We start from the raw sequence: 10,011 nt of genomic DNA, 5'->3' as shown, positions 1-10,011 counted from the left end.
TTTAAAAATGTGTAAATAGCAGCATATGTTGTGATGATGATCTCGCACGGTTTGTCTCTTGGGTGGCCAGCTGGGAGATACCACATGATCAGGGGACAGATGGTGGTCAGAAGAGGATCAGCTGGTGACACATTCATTTTATTAATTTATTGTTTTGTTTTGCAATTCCCATCACTTAACCTCGGGCTCCAGGCAGCTAGGTTCATACAACAGCACCAAACTCACAGTCAGCAGCTGGGGATCACCAGGATGGCTCTAAGGAAGCAATGGAGTGTCCAAGAGGAAAACGCCATCGGTCTCCTGTTGCAGCACTGAGTCTGACTTGGGACCAACGCACGGCACTGCAAAGCCAAGCTTGCTTTTTAACCATTAATCATAACTAGAGATTTATTTCCCCCTATCAGACTTTAATCCACCTGGGTTCTGAACGTGCTGATTAACACCACAGAAACCTATAGCATGAGAGGCATCCGTTGTAAAAACCTGAAGACATGTATGGTCTCTGCTTTAGAGATCTTTTCAATCTGGTTTCAAGCACAACAACCAGGACAGGGTGGGGGAGAACCTGTCCAGCTGCAACAACTTCTTCATGTGTTGGTCCACAGCCATTCCTTCTCCTTTTCATCCACATGTGCCTGGCATATACATGGCTGCTCCCTGTGCTCCACACGGTCTGCTGGGGCCTTGCCCAGCCCTCAGCCCCAGAGCAGGATCCTGCAGAGGGGGAGTGGCTGTTTCCCTGTACAATCCACATCTCAACTTCTCTGTACGCTGTTTCCTATTAGTGTAATTGGCAGATTGATATATTGGTATAGTGCTATTTAACATCTGTTAAATAAAAGAAATGCTTTCTAATAATACTTCCCTTATTCCCCTCCCCTCAGCACCAAGGGCGAATCTAAATTTCCAGGACTTGGGTTTGATCCCCTCCTCTGAGAAAATCATTGATATTAATTATGGAGGCTCCTAATGCCTTCTCTGCCTCGCTGAAGCACTTGAGCCAAGTGGTTGATAAAATGACTGTTCTCCTACACGGAGCTGAATGCAAGGAAAGCTTTTTTACCCCCAAATGATCCCTGAAGTCCTCACCAGAGCCTGGGAGTTACAGAACCACCTCTCCAGGCTGTGCCTCTCTCTGCTGATGTTCTGCAGATCTTCACAGTCCCTGGGAGTCACTAACCCTCTGTCCTGGCCCTTGACGCAGGAGAAACAACTAAGATGGGACCAGTGGAAAGAGCAGCCCTGCGGGAGCAAGAGCTGTCCCACCCCAGGATGGGGACACTGCGAGGAGCAGCTCTGTCAGCACTCAGCTGCATCTTGCCCTGCTCAAGCTAGAGGCCAGCCAAGACTCATCGTACCTCAGACTGGCTGGTCACCAAACCCAGAATAACTGCTGGCATGACAAGCTGCAACACTGCCAGACCCAAGGCACGGATGCACTTGGCACTGACATCCCTCACACGCTCTACTCTGACGTCTCTGCTGACGCCAGAGTGCTTCAGCATCAGCCTCCTCCAGACCGAGGACCGGCCTGGCACCGAGCATCCCACAAGCAACTGAAGCTGTAACTGTTCTCATCAATAAAATAAGGATGTTGCCTCTCTTGGAAACCACCAGAATACATAATGGAGTTTCTGAGGATACCTTTGTTGCTGGCTTCCCTCTGTAGAAGAAAGCTGCTCTCCTCCACCCTCCTGCTCACCCCAGTCCCTCCTCTGATGGGCACTGAAATGACAAGTCCGGAAGATATTTTATGAACGCTGACCTCAGTGGGATGGAGGATCTCACTCATGCCCTTCCTTTTGATGCACACCTGCTCGTAAGAGCTCAGAGGAACATGAATTTAATGATCCTCTCACAAATCTGTTCTTCGTACCATGTCTAAACATCCTACCGTTTTCTGCAATCAATATCTACCAGCTTGAATAATAGCTCTCACAGCTCTTCCACCTTTCATGGTGACCTCTAAAGATAACAAGCCCCAAACAGAGTAGAAGGGTTTCTCATTCACAGATGTGCATCTAACGAAGTTCACCTATAGACGTTTCTATAGCAGAGTTCAGACAACTCCATTAATTCTAACATATCTGTTGACTATACTTCGAGTGATCTCTGCTAACTGACTGCGTGTACAGCCTTCAGCTTTGCAAATGTGGGTTAACGTGCACCAAATAAAACTTCCTTTAGCCAAGTTTTAGGGAAAAGTGTTTTCCCTTGTGTTTGCAGGGAGATAACAGCTCTAGTCAGTCAATTACAGGAGCTGAACCCACAAACTGTAAGCCATTAAACTGTTACTACAGAAGAGCATGTCCAATCCTGCTGATGGGATGGTGGTAGGAGAATTGAGGCAGCACCTTCTTGGCAAAGCAGAATTTATTCCATTGGGATGCAAAAAAATTTCTGCAGCTTCTCCTAAATGTATTTCTACGTCTGCAACCCAAATGGTCAGCTGCCTGTAGAGGTGCTGACACACAGGTCAGGCCTATTTGGATTTTGGAAATGGAAGTACATTGAGTTTTGTTCGGGTAAGTCTCGAGTCCACTTGGCCTCGTCGCAGTTTTAGCCCTAAAGGCACCAAACACCCTTGTAGGCAGCAACTCAGAGCAGTGACACTGGGAGGAGGAGGTCCCCGTTGGAGGGCCATCAGAAGTATGCATCACCTCTCAAAGACACATGTCCAGCTCCCTAAAACACATGGGTATTTCAGTAGACCATCCAGTAATGTCTTGGTTACATATAACTCAAAAAATAAAGCTGCTTGAAGCCTTTTTTGTTTGAGGCAAGCTGTTGAAAGCAAGATTGTCCAAAGTATGAGCTTGTCATGGCTCTTTGCAATCCTCCAATCTGGCCCACCAGGAGCGTAACACACTGGGGTTTGCAGTGCAGTGGATACTGTGTTTTAAGTTCAAAAAGGCTGTTTGCATGAGTTGGGGGGTGGTCACCTGCCCCACATTTTGCTGTGTACTGAGCTAAAATGCCCACTTTCTAAAGTCTTAGTGAAAATGGCGGGTTTAGTGTCCCTGATCACTGCACACTGCAATTTGCAAAGAAGGATAAAGGTAATGAGGTAAGAAATACTCTTCCTCTACTTCTGAAAAGCTTGGCCAGAGGAGACAGGAAGGGACAGGTGATCATGGAGGAGAAGCTGCCTTCTTTTCTCCTCCATTAAACCAACAGGTCCATGGCAGTGAAGCTGTTGTGCTCAGAAGAGTGCTGGAAACCCCACTGTAAGGTAAGGAAGTGCCTTGCAGACGGCGGAGCTGGGCTTGGGAACTCTGATAAGGTCCATGCACCCTTCAGTCTGACAGTCTTCTTGGGTGATGGAGTCATGTGGGTTTGCAAAGGCTCAGAAGTTACAGAAAACCATAAGGGTTGTGAACACAGAGACATCAGGCCAGCGCTGTAAAGCTACACACAAACTACAGCTCATGACGACCGAATACCTGTGAGGGACATTTAACAATATAACAGCATTTGTAAAGGAAGCAGAAAGCTTTCCAAACTGCAGGAGGTCCTATGACAAAGACAGAAAGAAAATATTCAGGCTGAGGAAGTACAGGAGGTGTTTTAAGGTACACAAAAAAAGGACAGGCCCTTTCATCAGAGGGTCCTAAAACCAAACTGGGACATGCCACAAGGGGAAAAAATCAGGATAGACCAGGAGGGACAAGTGACAGCAATACACTACTGAGCAAAGACCATTGCATGGTTGAATAGCTTTTACGTGCATCAAAAACACCTGCAAAGAAGTCTGACAACAGAAGCGGGTGCTCTGGAGGAAGGTGGCTGAGGGGAAGGCATCCTGACTGACACATAGCAGGGAAGGTCATGATATGTCAACACTCGGAACAAAAAGAACAAGAAAAATACACATTTCCACACAAACGTCCCACGACAGGGCCATCTGTGTGGCAGGTTTCTCTGATGGTGAGCAGGGCACAGGGCAGTGCAGGAGGGTGGAATGAGAAGGTGCAGGTGAGCTGAAGGCAGCTGGGGAGGGTTTTGATTTCGTTTTGCTAGACCACATCCTGCTTGAATTTCACTGTAATCAGAACATTTCCCAAAAGCATTTTGATCTTGCTGAACTGGCAGATTCTGACCAAAAATATCTCCTTTGCCTATTTTAGTAGTAACCATGGAAGCCAGCTTTGCACAGACTTTCAGTTGGAGGGAGAAGGATGGCGAGAGACAGCGAGGTGAATGCAGACGAGCTGGGAAATGGGGCTTCAGCAGTTTTTGTGGTCAGACCAGGAGGCATTAGCACAGACAAAGAGGACAACTGGAATTGTGTGGGGCTTGAGAAGAAGGAGCTCATGGACTGCGGGGAACACAAGAAATTCACTACTTGGAGAAACCGGGTATAAACTGGTATGTTGATAGTAATTAGATTAAAAAATCACAATATTAAGAATTTTGTATTTACTTTGTATTTTTTTAAGTTTAACAGAAACACACACACTCATGCTGCAGACCCCAGTTTAGCGTAATGGGGGAAAGGGGAGAGAAAGAATCTCTTATGTCCAGAAGTTACAAATAACTATGGCCAAACTGTCTGGCACTTACAATATATGGAGGCAGGATGCCAGACTACATGGACTTTCAGTCACACATGTTCCTACATTTTCAGGCATAGAGAGAGAGAGAAAGGCAATATTCTTAACAATCCCATTGTATAGTATAGAGAGCAGACATCAGTTCTGCATGTGTCATACTCCCAGCTCAATTTATAGCAAACAGAGCATTTCTGAGATTTGATTACTCTGAAGAAATCATTTGCGGGTCCTTTGCATATGGCACAACCCTGCAGTGTGTAGTATCAGACAAATTCCTTTTCTACTAGCAAGCAACAAATCAGATTGCAAATAAAATCACTGGTTCCTAACAAATGGTTTCCCAAATCCCACTTGAAAGAAATGATTTTTGCCCTGCCTGTTTGCAGGAGTTAGTCCATATGCCCTCCTGCCCGTGTTTGTGTTTTAGCACATTTTAGCAAGCTATGTGCTGGGAAGTGTCTAGTTCATTAAAAACTGTTCCTGAAATGCTATGCAAATATTTCTCTTTAAGAAGTAAATTCCTCTGAGAACCTGTTCTAAACAGTTTGCTTTAGACGAAGACCATGATTTAATCCAGTTTGGATTTGAGATGCATCACAAAAGAAGAGAAATACTCCCTGTTGCACAGAAGTCTTCCGTGCCTTGAGCTGAGCGACATTCCCATGACTCACGACAGGAGAAATATGCCGTGTCACGGAAAACCAGATGATGCAGCTGGTTTGACAATGGTGCTGCTGTGGCTGCACAGGGCATCGTTTCTACCCCAGCAAGAATTAATGCTGCTGATGTCATCACTCGCTAACAGCAGTGCATGTTTAAGTAAATGCTTGAAGGAGGTTATTGATTCATTGATCCATTAGTGAGAAGCCATCCCCCGGATTAGGATGAGAGCAAGCCAAGTGTAGGGAGCTTGGCACTGGCAGACTCCAGCTAAGCAAGTTTTTGCACCGTTGTGGTAGCAAGCATTGAATAAATGGGTTCTAGCTTGCTGTTCGTTCTTCCAGCAAGGAGAGTGGTTTGGGCCCTTTTCCAGCAACCTTAGAGAAACTGCAGCACAAGTTGCTGGCAATTCCCTGCCAGAAGCCCGGCCTTGCCGCTCCGAGCTTGCTACTAGCTTGGCAGCCGGCTGCATCCACCGAGCAGCTGTTGCATCCCCGCGCTGTCTCTCCCTGACTCCCTGCCAAGGTCTGTGATGGATGCAGGGAGGCTCCAGTCCCTTGCTGTCCCCTGCCCTCCAGCCGCAGCCACGCTCCAGGTGAGCTCAGCAGTTACTCCAGTGCGGATGGGCAACTCCTCACACCATAGCATCTTAGTGGGGGACAGCGGTGGGATTAAGCCCTGCTGTTCTGCAGTTTAGTCAGTCACAGGTTTTGTAAGTAAAAAGCATTACAAAATCAAAGATGTCAGCCAAGGTGAGAAAGGAGCTTCTCCAACTCCCCTTCTACCCCCACTTGCCAGCCTTTCCCCTCGCAGGGGTTCCCCCAGCTCTCCATCCCCGCAGAGGAAAATTTACAAGGTGAAAAAATATTTCAGATAAAATATTTAGGGCACAGGAGACTTTTGTATCAGCTGATGAAAGATTTAAATGCTAAGATGTAAATGGTGTTTTGGGTATTACTGCAAGGCAGCCTCAGGAATGGAAATTTGAGAGAAGTGTTGCAACCTATAAAGTTCAGGCGATGTCGTAAAAGACTGCCTGACCTGAGAGCTGCCAAGAAGATAAGTGAAACCAAATTCACTAGCACCATTGTGATAGCCAGAGAGCTTATCTGCTTAAGTGGTTGCTAATGGAAGTTGAGACTGTACAAGAGGTAGCTGCCATTTCTGGGACAGGCTGCCACCCCACAGCATCTGTGTCCTTGTATGGGAAACACGTACGGCTTTCAAGGGACCGAACTGGAAGTACCACACAGTAGGTTGCAGTTGGTATTGACTATATTCCCAATTCCATGCTCAGAGTCTTTCAGGGGAGTTTAGTACCCCTTCAGAGAGCTACTGGTGGGGCCTGTGAAGTCCTGCGTGGTCTGTGTTCGCAGATGCTTCCCCTGAGAGGATGACTTCTGCCTTTCTGCCAATGATCCATGCAAATTCTTCAGCTACCAGGACACCAAGTTGCAGCTCCAAGACAAATACAGTATTGGGAACTTAAGCGTTAGCTCTCACGTCGTGCGCTAGGGAGGAGGATGACCCATCCCAATGTAGAAAGGTTTATTGCAACATGCGTATAATGTTGCCTCTTTTAACACAAAGTGATTTGCCAGTATTTGGGGTCCTGTGACTCCTCTTGATTTATAGGATGCAGTCTTATTCCCTGGACATCCCAGGGACAGCCAGGAGAGGTCATCTCCCCTTCTCACATCCAAGCATGCTACCTCCAGCCAGCCTTCTGCCCTGGAACCCCACATCTCCTCTTGCTGCCTTCTCCACAAGCCTGTACTGCAATTGCTTTTAGGTTTCTCATTGACTCCCAGCTTTTTCCAGCTGTTTTTCCCTCTCCATGGCTCCCTGCTGTTTATCACACACAGATCTGCTCCAACCGCCCTCCAGCCACCAGGGTTCAGTTTATATTCCAGCATTAGTGTGCTCCTCTGATGCAAAGGCATCAACTTCTATTGCTTCAGCTATCACTAAGCCAAGGAGTGTGTCTTAGCTTCCTCTCAGCCTCAGTGAAATGCTGCCAGCAAACCCATCAAGCCCACAAATCAAAGAAACACCTCCCAGCCATTGCATGCAGCAGCATCCTGGCCAGCCTGAGGAAGTCCCTCTGCCTCCTTTCATAAGCTCTCCTGAACTAATGCACACCCACTGAACACTTCTGGATGCAAACTTTTCCATGTCCAACACCCCCTGTCCAGCACCACCAGTGATTTTAAAATCCGTGCTTTTCATTCAACGCAGCATTCAGTGTTGTAAACCAGAGGATGCGCCCTAAGTGTATGTCTGTGCAGGGAAAAGCAGTGAGATGTGCTTGCCTGTAAATAACCACCTTAACGTGGATACTCATACAGTATCTCAAACTGGAAGGGACCCATAAGGATCATTCAGTCCAACTCCCTGCTCCTCACAGGACTACCTACAACTAAACTATATGACTAAGAGCATTGTCCGGGTACTCCTTGAACTCTTGGCAGGTTTGGTGCCATGACCACGTCCCTGGGAAACTGTTCCAGTGACCGATCACCCTCTCAATGAAGAACCTTTTCCTAATGTCTGATCTCGATTTCCTTGGATGCACATTCAGAGGCAAGCAAAGCTAATACTTCCAAAAGGTGTGGCAGAGTACCTGCCACCATCCATTTCTCCGCTGAGATCATGTGAGTGCAATCAACAAGATTAGTTTAAATTATGGATTAACAGGACTCAGTTTACCTGTAGCAGATGAGCGAGCACTCAAATGACACTTTTTTGGCAGCAAAGACACCTCCAGTAGGTGAGCAAAGGTTATTCTGTAGAGTAACAAAAACAAAGGAGCTCCAGACCAAATTTTCAGTAGTGTAGAGCCTACCTATTTCCAGCCAAACTCCACAGGGGCCTGGGCATACCCATCATAAGGAAACTAACCCAGATGTTTGGCAGGAGTGGGGGAAAATGTAGATCTAAAATGTATGGAACCTAAAACCACAAAGATGCAGAGACACCCAGTGTGAAATGCAAGTACAGGCAAGCCAGGCAAATGGAGTCCGTAGCAGATGTGAATGGCACTAGGGAATTCTTATTTTCCTTCATTCCTAAATATTCCGTTGACAGGTTTCTGCATAGCCAGAAAGAGCACTTCTGGATCCACATGTTCTAATCAAATCTTCAATTCGTCAGAAAGTTGGGGTTTATTGGTTATATAAAACAGCTTTAATGACTGTGGGACCGGAGACCTTCTACACAAAGCAACAAGAAACCACTATCTGACAGTGAAACAACACAAAACAGTTTAAAACCCCAAGCCAGTTCACAACACAGTATCTCACTCTCTTTCATTGAAGTGGCCAGTGTTCTTCATTCGCTGTGCAAACACAAAGCAACAAGTATGACTGCTTCTTGTCAGCACCTCACTAGGTAAATGAAAATATTCTCTGCTAGCTAATACACTGCATCTTTAACCCAACAGTGATGCTTGAACATACTGTTTGCACTGACTTCCCCACGCTGTCCTTAATGCCCCCTAGCAAACCCCAGTGGCTGAAGCCACTCAAGCAAACCAAAAACTTACCACAGGCAGCAGTCTAAAATACTCAGTGCTAGTGCCCTGGTTTTCCCCATTTGCAACATCTTCCCTCTCTGCACACTGTGCTTCATGATAACCGGACAGGCAGACTGTATTAAAGCTCATGCATACCTTTTCAAATGATTTCTCATCAAGTCTCAGCGGGAACTAATTGAAGATTAAACTAATCATTCCTTGAGGCCTCTCATGGAATGTTTTATCACTTTTTGTGAATACATTACGGGGAACTTCAGTGAAGTGCTGATCTGGCAGGACCACTGAACACCTGAGCTGGAGTGGTTGGACAGCCCAACACACAGCTGGGGAACAGGGACTTGGGACATCCTCAATAAATGGGACAAGACAAACCCTTCACTGTGTCTTCTCTCTGTAAAACCAGTCTAGAAATACCACAATAGTAAATGTTTTCCAAAGTACCACCCTGCCTTTCTGAAAACAAAGGAGCAAGTCTGGAAGGGCTGTTTGACATTACATGAAATATTCCCGATCAACTCCCTGATCTTCTCTGCCTCCTGAAATCTGGAGAACAGCATGACACCCAGCCAAGACCCAGTAAGTCGTGTTGGTCCCTGCTTTAACCTGCTTCCACAACAACCAAATTCTTTCATAGACTGATCTGCAGCTCCATCCCTGACCTCTGATCCGCACGGTGCCTCTCTGGGTATTGTACATGGCTATCAGATAACGACAACTGACATCCAGACTTCCACCAGCCCCTGGGTAAAAGCCATAATGCTGGGTCATGGCAGACCCCCAGACAAAAACATTAACGTGCTTTTTCTGCAGTGCCTTGCAGGGTTATAAGAAGTCATTTAACCAGAGGTGAAAGATGAAAGAAAGGCCCAAAAAGGTTTTGAAGCAACAGAAAACACCCCCTGGAATGTCAGAACCAGACACTCAGTAATAAAATTTACAGTCACAAAAGCAGGATCAGATATGTCACTACTAGGGTTTGCTTTGACAGGAATACACATTTTCTGGTTCTTGCACTGTAAAGGCAGAAGAGAATCCTGAACACAAGTCACCACATCTACTGGGAATATTTGGAGAGTATTTTATACATCTTATTGCTGTAAATGTTTTGGAAACATTACTGTGCTCTATTCTACTCTGCTTCCCTATGTCGTTTCTATCTTACAAATGAGAACTCCCTCAGGCAGGGATCACATGCCAGTTCCCGTCTAAGCATTTAAAATATTACAGGTGGTGTGAGTTATCAGTCCAAGTTTCTGGAACCAC

The sequence above is a fragment of the Nestor notabilis genome, unplaced genomic scaffold (genome assembly GCF_000696875.1).
Source record: "Nestor notabilis isolate BGI_N333 unplaced genomic scaffold, ASM69687v1 scaffold1635, whole genome shotgun sequence".
NCBI classification, from domain to species: Eukaryota; Metazoa; Chordata; class Aves; order Psittaciformes; family Psittacidae; genus Nestor; species Nestor notabilis.
This window is presented reverse-complemented; position numbering follows the sequence as displayed.